At 50.4% G+C, this 17,845-nt stretch overlaps 1 protein-coding gene and 1 non-coding gene across 26 annotated transcripts in view; one reads left to right on the forward strand and one right to left on the reverse strand.

Moving 5' to 3' along the window:
- Positions 1 to 17,845, reverse strand: part of MEGF11 (multiple EGF like domains 11) — a 430,600-nt gene that overhangs the window by 51,620 nt on the left and 361,135 nt on the right. The gene's annotated exons all lie outside the window — the stretch shown is intronic.
- On the forward strand, positions 8,393 to 8,500 carry LOC137207225 (U6 spliceosomal RNA). The gene has a single exon (XR_010934993.1). It is a non-coding gene; the product is annotated as a U6 spliceosomal RNA (small nuclear RNA).

Genomic DNA, 17,845 nt, shown 5'->3' on the forward strand with positions numbered 1-17,845 from the left:
GTCGCTGATTGGCTGTCTCTGGTGATGGACATGCACAGCAAGACAATAATCAGCCTAACTTCTCAGGTTTAGACTTACAGCTCCGCCCACCTCAAGGTGTCCCCTGGCCAAGGTCTGGCGATTCCCAGGGTGCCCGTGTGCCAAGCCCCCCATGTGGCCATTCTCTCACCCACACATCTCCCCAGTTTGGTGCACCACGAACGGGCCTTAATCACGATGGCCTGTGTAGCATCTGAGCCTACAGGGGTATTTATGTCTACACTTGCTTAGGCAGTCAGTGTACACACCTGTGAGAGAGAGAGAGAGAGAGAGAGAGAGAGAGAGAGAGAGAGAGAGAGAGAGAGAGTGTGTGTGTGTGTCTCTCTCTCTCTCTCTCTCTCTCTCTGGGGGCACCTGTTTATCCATCTGTGTGGATTTGGGTATAAATCTGTGACTCCTTCCTCGTCCTCGTCCTTCCCTCCTGCTGTGTTCCCTCCCCAGACTACCTGTCCTGCCCTGGTGGGAACTGGGCGCACCAACAGCCACCACCATCCTAGCACCGTGGGGCTCCGGGTTAGCTCACATGCCTGCCTCCGCCCTGCGCTGTCAGCTGAGGGAGCCAGGGATCTGATTTTAGTCATGTCTAGATTCTCAGGGATTAGGACCCTGCTGGTGCATAGATGGGCCCTCGATAAATGTTGTTTAATTGAAATGAGATGCTTGTGTGTACATGCTGGCTTCTACCATGGACAGAACCAAAAGGACTGGGCACCTTCCGTATGCTTTCTCTCTCATGCCAGGCAATTCACCAAATGTTTGCTGAGTGGGGGCCAACTCTGAGCCAGCCCTGGGAGTGGGCTCCAGGGACACACAGGAGCCTGTGACCTGCTCTCTGCTCTTGGGCAGCTCCAAGGCAGTGGCCACGCAGGGACATGCATGCTTGCATCTAGATGTGTTTATTTGTCCACTTATTTACTGTCTGTCTCCCCAAGTTAGACTAGAAACTTCATGAGAACAGGGACCTTATCTGTCTTGGTTGCCCCAGTATCCCTAGCTCAGTACCTGGCACAGAATAGAAGTGTTCTATGAATACTCTTGGACAAATGAGTGAGGGGCCCTGGTGGCCCGGGGTTCTGTGGCTCCCATCACACACAGGAAGCAGAATACTGTCTGGTCTAAGGAAGAGTCCCATGCTACCACACCAACTCTGAGCCTCCCTGGGGGCTCTTGTGCAAAGGGAAAGACAGGCCAGATCCTGGTCTATGGTTCCATGCCCCATCCTGCCACCTCCTACCCAAACCCTGCCCAGCCAGGCTGAGGGTCAGAAGTACAGCTAGAAAATTACCCTGTTGGCCTCGAGTGCATCCACTCTGGAAGACAAGACCCTCCAAGCTGAATAGGATCTCAGAGATGATCAAATTCATTGCCTTCATGAGAAGGAGACTGAAAGTCAGAGTGAGCCCATGAGGCAGAACTGGGACTTATCTACCCTCTTCCCCCCAGCCCAGTGCCTGGCCCAGACCAGCCTTGAGTCCACGTCTGTTGATTTTTTCAGATTCTGGAAAAAAGGACAGGATGAGAACCCAGGGAAGTTGGGGAGTTTGTATTTGGCATCTCACATGTTTCAGATAGCCTAGCACCTCTGCTCACTCCCTCAGTTAAGGCCCTTTATTGAAGCTGTTCCCCAAGATCTCCATCCAGAATTCCTACACATCTTGCTGCTGGAAAACAGCTTTCTCTTCTGACTGATGTTCATACTAGGTAACATACAGGCCTTGGTTTCCTTATCAATTATATGTGGCTGTTGAAATCAATCAGTCTCCCCAACTTTTCACCACCAAGAGCCCTTGTTGGTATCCTCCCTCTACAAAGCTCTCTCAGTTTGAGAGACACTGCTGTCACTGTGTGCTGGTGTCTAAACAGGTGCAATTTGGCCAGTGACCAAATGCCATGTGATGCAGGTGGCAGCATCCTATCCACCAACCATGACCTAGAAATTCCTATGATATCACCTATAACCAATCAGGCTTCTGATTAGCTCACGCTAACCTGGGAGATCACATAGAGTTAATTTAATTCTAATTAACAGCAGAAGAAAAACCTTGGTGTTTTAGTGACATTTGTCACAGGTAATGGAAGACTGCCTGTAGGCTTTGTGAAATGTTCAAAACCACTCCTGGCAACCTACTGCAGCCTCTGCATGTGTCTAGCTGGGAACCACTGGCTGGATCATGTCTAAGGACCTTTTAGCTCTCTCTGAGCATCTTCTTGCATGCAGTAGGGGTCTTAACCTGAAGGAGTGAGGAGTGGTGGGAATGCAGGGCTGGGGTGGGGAGCCCTCCTGGAATCTAAAAGTCACACCATCTGGGTGGCCACCTATTCTGCTAATGTGTGGCCTGGGACTGGTCACATACCCATTCCTATCAGTGGGGGGACAGCTCCTTGTGCCAGAGCTGGAAAGGATGTTGGGAATCACTTGGTCCGGCTACCTTGTTTTACACGTGAGGAAACTGAGGCCAAGAGGGGGAAAGTGACTTGCCTAAGGTCACACAGCCAATGCTAGGCAGAGATGGGTTTGGAACTCGAATCTTCTGGCTCCCATTTCAGCAGAGGATGCTAAGATCCCAGATGTGGTGAAACTCTGGGATAGCCTACGCTGCCCCTGCTCACTCACATCGACAGCACGCTCACCACCTAAGCACAGAGCATCCAGAGGACATGGCCCTGACCTTGAGGAAGGGCCACCGGCCAGGTCCAGACACTTTGGCCCTTTCTCAGCACCTGGCAGTTGATATCTGGGTGTTTTTATATTGCTATCTATCCCCATTACACTTGCATAGCCCGCCCCCCTCCTCCAGCCCAGGAAAGGGAGCCCTCCACTTCCCACAGGGGCAGGTCCCCGAGGTTCCAGCTTCTGCGGAGGGAAGCCTGCCAGTCCTGCTCAGTGTCTCCATTCTGTGAATAGAGGATGGATGTGAACTCCTCCCATCCAAAGGCCTTCTAATTATAGATGCAGCATAGGCTGTTAACATTTTGAACTTGATTTGAAAGAGCTACTGGCAGAACCCCTGGAGCTGGTCTCACTAAAGAGATGCAAATCTCCCCTCCACCTGCTTTCTTTTTGTTTTTTTGTTTTTTTTGTGGTACGGGGGCCTCTCACTGTTGTGGCCTCTCCCGTTGCGGAGCACAGGCTCCGGACGCGCAGGCTCAGCGGCCATGGCTCACGGGCCCAGCCGCTCCGCGGCATGTGGGATCTTCTCCGCGGCATGTGGGATCTTCCCAGACCGGGGCACGAGCCCACGTCCCCTGCATCGGCAGGCGGACTCTCAACCACTGCGCCACCAGGGAAGCCCTCCACCTGCCTTCTTGTACAATGTGGCAACACAGGCCCAGACCCTGGTGGGTAGTGAGTTATATGTACTATTAAATTTGTTTCAAATGTTGTTTATTGAATTTTCTCCCCTGCAATATGCTGCTTTGTAGTTTGGCCCTGTTTGGGTTCCTTGTGTTGCTCATCCATTTTCCTTGCAATGGGCAGGAGATTAATGAGTATTTTTTGGAGTGAAAGAGGAGGAGAATGGAAAGTGGTTGACCCTCCCTCACACAAAAGGGGTAGGCAATTGTGCAAGTTTGTCTCAGGGTCCCCTTAAATATGTTCTGTGGGTAGAAGGCAGTGTAAACGGAGTGGACTGTGTTCTTTAGATCCAGGCTGAGGTAGTAGGCAGGCTCAGCAGGCCCGTGGGAACTCAGCAGAAAGGACTCTGGGACAGACAACCAGGGAAGTCGGCCTGGCCCCCATGTCTTCTTGCTGGAGGAGTAGGGATGGCTTAGGCAAGAAAGGGCCCTGGACCTGGGGTCACAGTACATGGGTTTAAGTGAGTCAAAGGTACTGGCTCACGGTGACCTGGCTTCATTCGTTCACCCATTCAACCCACAAACGCCTGTTGAGCATCTACCATAGGCCAGGTGCCGTGACAGGCCCTGGCCTCACTAACCATCACGCTAGACTAGGAGTGACCTAAGGTCCCCTTCAGCTCCTATATTCTTTAACTTTCCCCTGCCCTTCTACTTCCAGAGCAGGTTTCCCTGTTCCCTGTTCCTTTGTGACACTTTTCACAATTGTGATGAATTAAAACAAAATCAGAGGGTTTCCCTGGTGGCGCAGTGGTTGACAGTCCGCCTGCTGATGCAGGGGACGCGGGTTCGTGCCCCGGTCCGGGAAGATTCCACATGCCGCGGAGCGGCTGGGCCCTTGAGCCATGGCCGCTGAGCTGAGCCTGCGCGTCCGGAGCCTGTGCTCCGCAACTGGGGAGGCCACAACAGTGAGAGGCCCACGTACAGCCAAAAAAAAAAAAAAAAAAAAAACCACAAAATCAGCTCTCATTCACTAGATTGTAAGTTCCATGAGGGTAAGGACTGGGTCTCTTTTCCTCAGCCCTACGGCCCTGGCCCTAGCATGGTGCCTCGACCACAGTCAGTGCTCAGTGCCTATGGGTCGAATTAATTCAGTCATTCAGGGAATGTTTTTGAAACACTACTATGTGTCTGATACTGTGATAGGCCAGGGGATACTCCGTGAGCAGAACAGAGCTTGTCCCTACTCTCATGGAGTTTACCCTCCAGTGGCAGGAGCGGGGTGAGGCACAAGATGAGGCTGTGGCATGAAAGGGCTCAGGCTGGGCCTCTCCCTACTTCCAGATGCTCTGCAGTGGCCTCCCCAGTCCTCTGGTGGCTCCTCTTCCCCTCTTCTCCCGTGCTGTGCCTAGAGTTTCAGGGCCACCAACGCAAGCTGAGTTAGGTGCCCAATGGCGCTTCAATGCCAGAAGCACACATGAGGAATGTGCTTCACTGTTTACAGAGCCCCTTGTCAGGCAAGCGTCTGCTCTTTGCCAAGCAGGGAGCCAGCCCTGGGCTGCTACACTCCCCCTGCCTACCGTTCTTGGTCACCGCCACTCCCAGCTCTGAGGGCTTAGGCAGTGGGAGCCTCACTTGTGATTTCCCAGGGAGAAAGAGTGACACGCAGTCCACGAGGCAAAGAGAACAGCTCGGACTGCATGCCAGCCACAGAGGCCTCTCCAATGCAGAGCAAACCTCACTGGACCTAGTTAGTGTGTCACTGATAAAGCAGCAACTGACAGTGGATGCATGTTGGGGAAGAGAAACTCTGCATAAGGCATGAGGAACAGAGGGCCAGAGAGATGAGAGGGAGAGAGGGACAGAGGCCACTTGTCACATCCATCCCCATCCCTGCTTCCCTGTGCCAAAGGGGTAATGCTCAGGGCCTGTGCGGCTGACTCATTCTGCCTGGCTCCCCTGGAAGACAGGTGGAGAAGGGCTGAAGGTTAGGCCTGGAAACCCTAAGTCTGTCCAACATGAGTAGGCTGTCAGTGACCTGAGGCTGCTCTGTACAGTTGTGCAGGCTGTGCACTGCACAACTCTAGAGGTGCCACTCATATGGCAGTCACTACAGCTTGTGTATATATTACATCAGCTTTTTGGCAGATGTCAGTAGAATGTCTTGAGAAAGGGGTGTTTCTTCCTAATTTGCACAAATATGCTATATAAATTTGACCCCTCAAGAGGTCTCCCTAGAGGAGCTCAGACACCTCCTAATAGTTCCCAAACAGATACCAAGACATTTCAGGAAGACCTGAGACACAGTGATTGTGGCCAAAAAAGGACATTTGGGATCAAGTTCAGGCCTTGTTCACTTAGCTGGTAAACTAAGCTGGTAAACCAAGCTGGGGTCCTCCTGGAGACTTCGATGGTAAAACCAAGTTTCTTTGCTCCTCTGTGTTGATGCCCTTGTCCCATCTGTAGCCCCTTTCTCTTCTCCAACCATTCCCTCCCCTGAGAGCCTCTCCTGAGCTCCAAGACGGCATCACAGGCTAATAAGGGCTTACTGAACACTCTTGAGAGGTATCTGTATCTTATCAGGAGGCTCTCAAGTCTAAACTCCCTGGAAATGTTCTTGCATGCTGGGTACATGCATAGTGGGCAGTCCCTGGAGAAGGGGGAGCAGGTGTGGGCAAGACTCTGGTCCTTACTGTTGTCCACGCCCCTTCACCCCGACAGACAGGGCTGACCCTTGGCTCAGGACAGACTGACCCATCCCCAGTGCTGGAGATAGGAGGAAGGAGACTCAGATTTTTAACTGCCCCCTTGGTGCTAGCCTGTGCCAGGCACTTTTTGTTCCTTGTCTCCTTTTGTTCTTATAACAGCCCTGCAGGGAAGGAATGACTTATCTAGAGAGAGAACCATCCTGGAGAGAGGCCAAAGCGAGGCTGGAGGGGTCAACTTGCCCTGAGTCACACTGTGGGAAAGGGGCCAACTGACTCCACAGTCCACTCTTTCCTCTAGACCTGGCTGCCTTGACTGCAGACAGGGCAGCAGTGACAGGGACCCCAATGTCCTGAGCACCTAATACATACCAGGCCCTGTAGTCAGTGCTTTTCTACACATTTGATGTTAAACATATGCTGGCAGTGGAGGCGGGAATGGCTAACAGGGGCTTTTGGAGGGAACTCTTAGGGGGCATTTGTATCTTATGTTACGAGGCTCCTGAAGTCCAAGGGCCTTTAAGGCTTGAAAGAATAAAGCTAATGTGGAATAACAGGTAGTGGGAGCGAGTGTTAGACTGGGGATTGTGCCAACATCCATCAAATACTGTATATCCTCTGGAAGAGAGAAAGCTGGTTACAGTGATGGTGATGGTGCTGCTGCCGCTGCTGGTGCTAATGATGCCTGGGGATGCTCGCAACATCGCGCACACAGGCCGGCCTCAGCTCTCAGTTAAGAGAAGGGAGCTTCCCGTGACAGCTTCACTCTCCCGCTTCTGCTCCCCCAGCACTGAGCCCTGTCAAATGCTCTGGCAGCTCCTGAGTACCTGGGAGGTGGGGATGATTCTGGCCACAGAGGATCAGGACATCTCTCGCAGGCCTTCTGGGTCCTACTCCCTTAGCAGACAGAACGAGGCTTCCCTGCAAAGCCTGGGCTGGAAGCTTCGGGACTTTCTGGGCAAACACTGACAGCATATGGCCTCAATCACTCTGCATTAGGTTTCATGATTTCCCTAGTGGTTTTAAAAAGTGCCGAAGAACAGTGGCTCTAAAGTGCTGGGAAATCCCACACGGGGAGGGTCTTCACGAGCATTTAGAGGAGTGTGAGGGTAGAACATGGAGGGGGCGGCAGCGCAAGATGAGACTGGAGCGTGGGAAGGGTGCAGGTGGGCTGCCTCCCTACTTCCAGATGTTCTGCAGGCTGTTTTTGGTGAGCCTGTGTGTGTGCAAGGAGTGGTACCCACTCCTGATGTATGTCATGTGAGTAATACACGTGGGCCCTAGGTATACCAGATGTACAAATATTTGCCCTGCGTGGAAGAGCAGGTTAGGGATAGGATTTTGGCTTTTGCTGTCCCAGTGTCTTGGTTTGAATGGTAGCTTATAGGCCACCCCCAACCCCCGCCAGCCCACTGCCCCATGCACGGTCTATGCAGCGTATGACTTTGGTGTGAGTGTGTCAGTGGTGTGACAGCTGTGGGGTAAGCTTAGCATCTGCATGTCAGACATTGGGCTGATCCTGGTCACAGAGCCTCAAGGGGGAATTTGACCACAGTGGCTTTGCGCGTGGCGTGCATGGCAAGGACATGCTGGGTCCACTTTGTGGGGTTGGACATATGAGGGGTGTGTGTGTGTGTGTACTGCAGAACCCAGCTCCTCTGGGGTGGTGGCTGGGAGGTGTGGGCCCAGGGCGGTGGCCTGCAGAGCCACAGGCTGACTATGTTGACAGTGATAATGTCCCAAGTGGGAACCAGATTGTGGGGGACAGAGGGCCCTGCAGGGGCTGATGGGGGGTGTTTACTAGAGTCCAAGCAAAATGTGGCACATTCATGACTTAGGGGACGCTTCTAAAGGACCTGGGAATTTGTTCAGTGAGATTTACTGATCATTCTCTGAGCAGGCCGGGGAGTGGACTGGGGTTAGGAGGCTGGCAGGATGGGGAAAAGGGACAAATCAGAAAGACCTGCCCTCCAGCAACCTTCTGTCCAGTAGGACAGAATCATCCACAGTGTGCCACCAGAGTGGGTGTGCAGTGTCCTATGGATAGGCTGTGTCCCATAGGAAGAAAGCAAGTAGACTCTATGAGGAGATGGCAACTGAGCTGATCCTGTGTGGATGCACAGGCAGAATTTGGCCAGGAGGATAGAGAGCAAGGGCATTCCAGGGAAAGGACAGACTGAACCAAGGTAAAGAGGAGACACTGTACATGGGAGGGTGGGTGTGTCTCCAGGTTAAGGCAATCCATCTGGATTTTCCAGAGCACCACGGCTGAAGGGTAGCAGTGGGACAGGAGCCTGAAGGTCAGACTGGCCCAGCCAGGAAGGCTTCAAACTTTACCCTAAAGACAAAGGCAGGTGCTTGCTTCAGGCAGCACACATACTAAAAGTGGAATGATACAGAGAGGATTAGCATAGCCCCTCTGCAAGGAGGACATGCAAATTCGTGAAGTGTTCCATATTTTTCTATATACAGAAAGCCCTAAAGACTCCACACAAAAACTACTAGAACTGATAAACGAATTTAGCAAGGTAGCAGGATACAAGTTTAACTACAGAAATTGGTTGCATTTCTTTACACTAACTATGAAATATCAGGAAGGGAATATAAACTAACAATTCCTCTTAAAATCGCATCAAAAAATAAAATACTTAGGAATAAACTTCACTAGGAGGTGAAAGACATATGCTGAGAACTACAAAACATTAATAAAGGAAATTGAAGATGATTCAAAGAAATGGAAAGATATCCCATGTTCTTGGATCGGAAGAATTAATATCGTTAAAATGGCCATACTACCCAAGGCAATCTACAGATTTAATGCGACCCCTATCAAATTACCCATTACGCTTTTTACAGAACTAGAACAAATAATTCTAAAATTTATATGCAACCATAAAAGACACAGAATTGCCAAAGCAATCTTGAGGAAAAAAACAAAGCAGGAGGCTTAACCCTCCCAAGACTATAGACAATACTACAAAGTTACAGTAATCAAAACAGTGTGGTATTGGCACAAAAACAGACATACGGCTCAATGGAATAGAATACAGAGCCCAGAAATAAACCCATACACCTATGGACAATAAATCTTTTGACAAAGGAGGCAAGAATATACAATGAGGACAATGGACAGCCACATGTAAATCAATGAAATTAGAACACACCCTCACACCATACATAAAAATAAACTCAAAATGGCTTAAAGACTTAAATATAAGACATCATAAAACTCCTAGAAGAGAACATAGGCAAAACACTCTCTGACATAAATTGTACAAATGTTTTCTTAGGTCAGTCTACCAAGGCAATAGAAATAAAAGCAGAAATAAACAAATGGGACCTCATTGAGCTTATAAGCTTTTGCATAGCAAAGGAAACCATAACAAAACAAAAAGACAACCTACGGACTTGGAGAAAATATTTGCAAATGATGCAACTGACAGGGCTTAATTTCCAAAACATACAAACAGCTAATACAATTCATAACAACAAAAACCAACCCAATCAAAAAATGGGCAGAAGACCTAAACAGACATTTCTCCAAAGATGGCCAATAGGCACATGAAAAGATGATCATCATTGCTAATTATTACAGAAATGCAAATCAAAACTACAATGAGGTACCACCCCACACTGGTCAGAATGGCCATCATTAAAAAGTCTACAAATAGGGCTTCCCTGGTGGTGCAGTGGTTGAGAGTCTGCCTGCCAATGCAGGGGACACGGGTTTGTGCCCCAGTCCGGGAAGATCCCACATGCCACGGAGCAGCTGGGCCCGTAAGCCATAGCCACTGAGCCTGCGCGTCCGGGGCCTGTGCTCCGCAACGGGAGAGGCCACAACAGTGAGAGGCCCGCGTAACACACACACACACACACACACACACACACACAAAAGTCTACAAATAATAAATGGTGGAGAGGGTGTGGAGAAAAGGGAACCCTCTTACACTGTTGGTGGGAATGTAAATCAGTGTAGCCACTATGGAGAACAGTATGGAAGTTCCTCAAAAAATTAAAGAGTTGCCATGTGACCCAGCAGTTCCACTCCTGGTCATATACCCAGACAAAACTATAATTTGAGAAGATACATGCACCCCTATGTTCACAGAAGCACTATTTACAATAGTCAAGACACGGAAACAACCTAAATGTCCATCAACAGATGAATGGATAAAGAAGATGTGGTACATACATACAATGGAATATCACTCAGCCATTAAAAAGAATGAAATAATGCCATTTGCAGCAACATCGTTGGACCTAGAGATTATCATACTAAGCAAAGTAAGTCAGAAAGAGAAAGACAAATACCATATATCACTTACAAGTGGAATCTAAAGTATGACACAAATGAACTTATCTATGACACAAACAGACTCGCAGACATAAAGAACAGACTTGTGGTTGCCAAGGGAGCGGGGAGTGGGGGAGGGATGGATTGGGAGTTTGGGATTAGCAGATGCAAACTGGTATATATAGGATGGATAAACAAAAAGGTCCTACTGTAAAGCACAGGGAACTATATTCAATATTCTGTGATAAACCATAATGGAAAAGAATATGAAAAAGAATATATATATGTATAAGTGACTCATTTTGCTGTACAACAGAAATTAACACAACATTGTAAATCAACTATACTTCAATAAAATTAAAAAAAAAAGACAAAGGCAGGTCCCCGAGAGCAGGCAAGTGACTCTGTGTTTCAGCCTATTTTAGGAACCCCCTGCCCTGAAGGCAGGCACGTGGGCCACTCTTTTCTGTTTGAGAGAGGTTGCGAGTCCAGACTCAGGCAAATCCAGTGGCTTATCGATTGTGGAATCATTAAAAAAAAATGTTATAGAATGAATGCAAAGAAAGGCCAGAAGTTGAAACCTGAGAGGCTTTTACTGCGGAACAAAAAGAAATGTAGGAGGGGGACTTTCCTAGTAGCACAGTGGTTAAGAATCCACCTGCCAGTGCAGGGGACACGGGTTCGATCCCTGGTCCAGGAAGATCTCACATGCCGCGGAGTGGCTAAGCCTGTGCGCCACAACTACAGAGCCTGTGCTCTAGAGCCCATGCACTGCAACTACTGAGCCCAGGTGCTGCAACTACTGAAGCTCACGCGCCTAGAGCCCGTGCTCCGCAACAAGAGAAGCCACTGCAATGAGAAGCCCACGCACCGCAATGAAGAGTAGCCCCCATTCGCCTCAACTAGAGAAAGCCCTCGCGCAGCAATGAAGACCCAACGCAGCCAAAAATAAGTTAAAAAAAAAACCACGAAAGAAATGGAGGTGGGAAAGGCTGCCTCTACTGTCCACACTGTCCATCCTTCCCATCCCCCAACTCTATAAATTACTCAAGTCTTTTAAAGCTGGTTTCCTCTGGGCCTGGAGGTGTCTCAGACAAGTTCTCATAGAATGCATCACTATACATGATATGGGCCTGGGATGTGCTCTCCATTAAAGAACCTGAGGCCTCGGGGGGCAGGTTTGAAGGCAGCTCAGTTCAGACCTCCCAGCAGGAAGGGATGAGGTGGCTGAAGGCCTGGGTCAAAGCCTGTCTGGGGTTGCAGGCCTGGGGGAAAAGAGGGGAGCAAGCCCTCAGAGGGAGATGGGGCAGGAGGGGTTTGTCCTGGCAGCATTTGCCTGGGGAGGGGCTCAGCCTCCGGTTTGAGAGAGGGGAAGGCTGAGATGCTCAGAGTTGTGTAACCTTGACATGACTGTGTCCTTGTGTGTAAAATGGCACTGGCGACATCTAACCGTGATACAGATGGGTGTCATGGTGATGACTGGGTGCTCTATCCACACCACCACCTGGGAAACTGACACTTTCCCTCAGCTCCCAGACAGATGTCTGGTTGTCCTATAGTTTGACACCACTTCCTAATTCAGCTCTCACGGTTGGAGCACCCCTTTGGCCATGCTTAAGGTTTCATTTTGGTGGGGGGCCACGAGGCTCACTCTGGGTTTGCCCACAGAAGGGGCAGGTCAGTGGGCTCTGGAACTTGACTACTGGGTTCAGGTCCTGGCTCTGACACTTATGGGACCTTGGGCAACTTCTTCCTTTTCAGCATTATTGGGGTAGAATTCACAAACTCTGTGCAAGTTATTAACCTCTCTGTGTCTCCGTTTCCCTATCTCCAAAAACGGGGATTATAATAGTACTTTCTTCCAAGGGTAGGGGTGACGATTAAATAAATTATTACATGTAATGTTCTTAGAACAGTGTCTGGCCCAGAGGAACTGCTATAAATGCTTTAGGCATTTGATTATTTCCCGCGGCCGAATTTGAGCCCAAGCCCACTGCAGATGGAAGAAAAGAAATTTAAGATTTACCCACTCTGTGCCAGTTTGGTAGTGTACCCTGTTTCATCCTTATACCATCCTAGGAGGAACTCCACGTGCGAGGTGAGCACAGTGCGGCTCAAGAGGTGATCCTGCTGGCGAGCATGTCACCCCGCTGGCGAGCGGCAGAGCTGAGATTCAAACTCAGGTTTCCTGACTCAAACCTCATGCTCTTCCCCCTCTGCCAGCAGCCTCCACTGAACCATGGGGAGTGATGGGAACCAGCATCTGCTGCACACCTACTGCATGCTGGGTCCCTAACCTGTGATGTCACCGTCTCCCCACACAGGGTGTGGAGGTCAAGTGAGGCAGCGTTCCGTCACGGCCCTGCTCAGGACTGCAGTGACTCCCTCTTGCCTGCTGAGTTCAGCACCAGTGCCCACCTGGCTGCCGGGTCCAGCCTGCTCTGCTTTCACTCTTTCCTTTGGATTCCCTACACCCCTGCTCACTGGGGCCACCTGTGCTGAGGGCTGGAGCACCTGGGCCCCGCTCCCCTGGGCCGGTCTCAGGGAGTGAACACTCCTCAGAACTTTTAGGAGAGGGGAGAACAATTACTTCGTAGTGTTTTTGGAGAGAACTTTTGAGATTGTTTTTTTCATTTACCCCCATTGTTAGTCTTCCTATTAGCCTCACCTTAAAGTAATTTATTCATGAACTTTTTCTGCAACATTTTGCATTTTCCAGACATCTTCTGTCAGGAGTCCCTTCCCCTCCTGGGGTCCGTAATCACTCTTGCAGATGGAATTACTGGTGCTAAGGACTAAGCGGGGAGATGGCTGGGGAAGGGCCAGGCTAGGTGGGGCTTTGGGGCTTCAGGGCAGGGGTAGCAGGTGGGGAGTGGGCTCTTCCTTTGGTCCAGACCCACAGCCTTGGCGAGGGAGTTAGTCTGCGGCCTGGACCCCACTGCTCTCCCTCACGCCTCCGGGTGCACACACCTGGCACTGCTTCTAGCCTTCCCAGCAACGTGTCTCATCTCAGCTTCACCCCAGACCGAGGATACAGGGAGCAGGGTTTGTGCCCCATTTTGCGGAAGATGAAGTTAGGCACAGAGAGGTGAAGGGACGTGGGTAAAGTCGAACAGTGAGTAGACGGCTGATCCAGGGTTGGGGCCCGGGTCTGACTCCCGGCTGGCCTCTGCTCAGCACGGACTACCCCGCACGGCCGTCCTGAGGCGAGCTTGGTCTTGGAGCCATAAGCCCTGGGTTCTAGGCCCAGTTCGAGGTCCTGGTAGGTCAGGTCTTATAACTGCTCTGAACTGCAGTTTCCTCATCTGTGAGATACAGCTAACAATACTCGCCCTGCTTTCCTCACAGGAGAGCTGTGAGGACTTAACAAGCTTAGGTGTGAGACAGCTAGCTGGGTAAACTGTAAAGTGCTGTGCCACGGTAAGGGAGGGAGACTGAGGGTCCCAGCCACCTCCCCTTGAAGACAAAGGGCGGGAAGTCACTAGGTTCCAACTGAGGAGTAAGGTAGCTAGCGTTGTCCCCTCTCCTGGGAAAAGGCCTGAGAGAATGTCAAAGCTGGCTACTTACCACAGATCCACAGCCCTCTCCTCTCCAGACAACTTCTGTTTGTGGCTCAAAGGGTAGGCTCTGGATTCAAACAGCTATAGGCTCAGCTCCTGGTGACCACGGACCAATTAGGGAAAGTTACTTCAGCTCTCTGAGCCTCAGTTTCCTCATCTGCAAAGTGGGGATCCTCACAGCCTCTACTTACAGGGTTGCCGCGAGGATTAAGTAAAAATAACGTATGAAAAACAGAGAGCCTGGCCTAGGGCCCGCCACGGTTCCTCAGTGCTCCGAACGTGGGCCACTGTCACCCTCACTCGGCCATCCACTTCCTCCAGACCTTTCAGGGAAGCTCCTCTGACTCGTGGCCCCACCCCACGTTGTACAGTCTGCGGGGCGGCCAGGACTGGGAGTTGAAAAGGGAAGAAACACCATCATCGCCAGAGACTTGGACAAAAGGAAAACTGGGAGTGTTTAAAGCATGGACACCTCAGACCTGCCCCAAGAGCTTCTTCTGCTGTATGGAGAGAGCTGCAGGGACCAGGCCTGAGACCCAAGCCCCGGCTCCGGACCCCAGTGATGAGGGCAGTGATAAAGACGTGAGGAGCACGGCCGGGAGAGGGTGGTGTGACAGGGGGACCATTTATTTTTTAGAACCGAAGAGTCAGCAATTTTCCCTAATAAAGCTACAAACCATGGAGTCCCAGAGCGGGAAGGCTGGACTCAGCCTTTGTGACATAAAACCAATTTTCCCTATTTTGCTCTGTGGATTAATTGCCAACATGATTTAACACTCTGGTGACACCCCTATCCCTCTCTGCCCTGGGAAAAATCAGTAGGTGTCTGCTGTGGGGACAGCGAACTCATGAGATGGAGGTGAAGGTGGAAAAAGAATCTGACTGGGAGCTATGTCACTCGCTTCACGTCCCAGTTCTGCCAATGATTTGCTGTGTGACCTAAGTCACTTTCCCTGTCTGGACCTTGGTTGCCTCCTTGCAAAATGAGAGGGTGCACCAGAGAAGCACGGAGTGTTCTTCCGAGTCTGCCACTGTAAAGGGTAATTCTCATTTTGTGCTCACACAGACCAGGAAGGGCAGGCATTATTAACCCATTTAACAGATGGGAAAGTAAGGCTCAAAGAGGCTGAGTACGTTGCCTAAGGTCACACAGCTACAGAGCGGAAGACTTGGGATTCCAATCCAGGCCTGTCTGACCCCAAAGTCCATGACCTTTACCTCCAGTAAACACAAGGAACCTTGACAATCAGTTATTGAACATTCAGTACATGCCAGGCTTTTTCCTAAGCACTGTGCATATTTCATCTAATTCAATCCAAAGAATAACACTAGAATGTAGTGCCATTATTTCCTGTTTTATAGATGAAAAACTAAGACTTGAGAAGCATAAGTAACTGGGCCAAGGCCATTCAGCAGAAGACGACGGAGCTGGGATTTGAGTACCGGACTATGTATGTGTGTGTATGTGTTTATATTTTTGGATCATTTCTGCTACTTTGCACTACCTGTGCTCCCCTGCTCACACGGGCATGGCAGCTAGAGAGTGAATTCCTCATCCCCAGCACAGCACCCAGGAAAATCTTTTAGTATACTAATTAGGAAGCTAGTCAACGGTGGGGTGGTTAGGGGATGAGAAGCTGGTTTTCTAGGCATGGGGCTAACAGTCTGACCTCAGTGTGATGAAGAACGAAACAATTAGAACAGGAAATGCACACACATTATATACGTCACCTGGCTCTAATTTTCAGTCCACATTCTCTTCTGGCCCCGCAGCTGCCCTCTCTCCCTAGTTTCAGCTCAAGAGCCACACAAGAGGCAGACATGCGCTTTGCCCAGCTGGTGCGGGGGTGTGTGTGTGCTGGGGGAGGGTGACGTCTTCAAAGGCCATAGGAAACCTTGGAGGAAAATTCAGTCACTGCTCCACTGTAACTGTCATCCCCCTCCCGCCTTCACTGGCCTGAGCAGCTGAGGTTTGCCTGTGACCTACCGACAGCAGGGAGAGAGGAGAGAAAAATGGGTACACTAGTTTGTTCATTTGGGTGATGGAGTGCCCGTTTCCCTCACCAGTATGCAAGGTTCAATAACGTCAGACAGGGCTGCAAAAAATTGCAGCATAAATAGATGAGCCCTTTAAGGTAATAGAAATTCTGTCATCCGGGGAGAAATACAGGCCCCGAATCCCATGGGAGGGGACACCAGCCCCCCCCGCCCCCCCCGCCTCCCACACTCCCCATCCCCCTTATAGCCGGAGCTGAAAGGGAGCATCTGTGCTGAGGAACAACCGGAGGGCCCCCTATCTCCCGGCCACACGGGCTCAATGCGTCAATGTGGGGAGGAGGTCTGGGAAATCAAGTCTTTGTAGCACCGGCAGTGACCTCACAGGCTGTTCACTCCAGGTGCCAAGGCGGCAACAATTAGTTTTAGAGCAGTGGAGGAGCCTTCATCAGGCTGGCCACGTAGGTGAGGCCTTAATTAAGGAAAGCTGGCCAGCAGAGGAATGTGGAGGGGCTGAGAAACTGGCCTTCTCCCCGCTGTGATGAGAAAGTCTGTTCTTCATTCTGTGGCTGCTCTTGGGAACCCTGGAGCCCTTGGGAACCCTGCAGCTCCCAGCCAGGAGGAAGTTTCAACTAACTCTGCTCTCTTCCCCTCGCCCCTATTTCCACCTGTACCCCCAAACAGGGGACTCAGGCCTGGACCAGTCAGCCTCTTCAGGTAGGGGACCCCTTGGGTACATGACAACAGCGACAATAGCAGTGGCAGCATCCCCAACAATAATGATAATAACAGCTAACACTTGTTGAACGATGACTAATATACCAGGTATTCTAGTTATTTTATATGTATGAATTAATTTAATCAGCCCAATAATTCACTGGACTTTATTATTATTACCCTTTCACGTATGAGACAACAGAGGCACAGGAAGGTTATATCTTGCCCGAGGTCACACAACTAACAAGAAGCAAAGCTGGTACATGAAAGCAGGGAATCTGGCTCTAGAGTCTCTGGCTAACACCACTATATAGAATTGCGTAAGGTAGAAACTCATACCATTTGCCCATAGAACCTGGAGATGATGCTGGGGGACAGCTGCTCTAGTCCCACTGCAGCTGCCTGTTTATCTGAAATGCAGAGAAACCAGTGGGTAGATTTAAGCTCCCGCCCTGCTGGCAAGGCCCTTCGGAAATGCCATGAGTTTCCTTCCTATAAAGGTCAGTTCTGGAAACTTCTGCTAAGGGCATTCATTGCTCTTCCCAAGACTTTTATTCATTTCAAAGTGTCCTGAATTCTAAAGTGAGGAATATTCAGGGAACACTTCATGGAAGAGGCAGCCTTTGACTTTAGCCTGAAAGGCTGACAAGGATTTTCATAGACTGAGATAAAGACAGTGGGGAGGGCCATTCTAGGAAGAGGGAAAAGCTTGAGAAACAGCACAGGCAGAGGCCCAAAGCAGACGCTGTGTCTGGGGAAAAGCGGATATGTGTGGCCACAGCACAGGTTTGTGGCAGGTAGCAGGGGATAAGGTTAGGGTGGACTAACTAGTTTTAAGGGCAGGTTACAAAGGACTGGGGTTTGAGCTTTCTTTGGTGGGTAATGAGAAGCCATGGAGAGGGGTGATGGGACCCCAACTTCCAAGTGGATGGATAGCTCCACTTAGTCCCCTCAACCACAATACCCTCCCCTCACTTCCTGAATCATCCCTCACTCGGACACTCGCAGGACTCTGCCAGCTTGAGACCCCTGTCATGTGACCCTCACTCTGCCTTCCCCTACCCCTGTTCACCCTGGTGCTCTGGCTGGTAAGGAACCTGGGTTCTCACAGGGCAAGAGCAACCTTGCAGCAGAAGCTCGTGGGAACTGTCCAAGGTGCTGAACCGATGCCACGCCCAGTTTTAAGTACTCCCATTTTAATGATTGGCTCCCGCACCATTGTTTCTGTTGGACAGAGAATT

Source organism: Pseudorca crassidens, chromosome 1 (assembly GCF_039906515.1).
Source record: "Pseudorca crassidens isolate mPseCra1 chromosome 1, mPseCra1.hap1, whole genome shotgun sequence".
In the NCBI taxonomy this organism is placed as follows: domain Eukaryota; kingdom Metazoa; phylum Chordata; class Mammalia; order Artiodactyla; family Delphinidae; genus Pseudorca; species Pseudorca crassidens.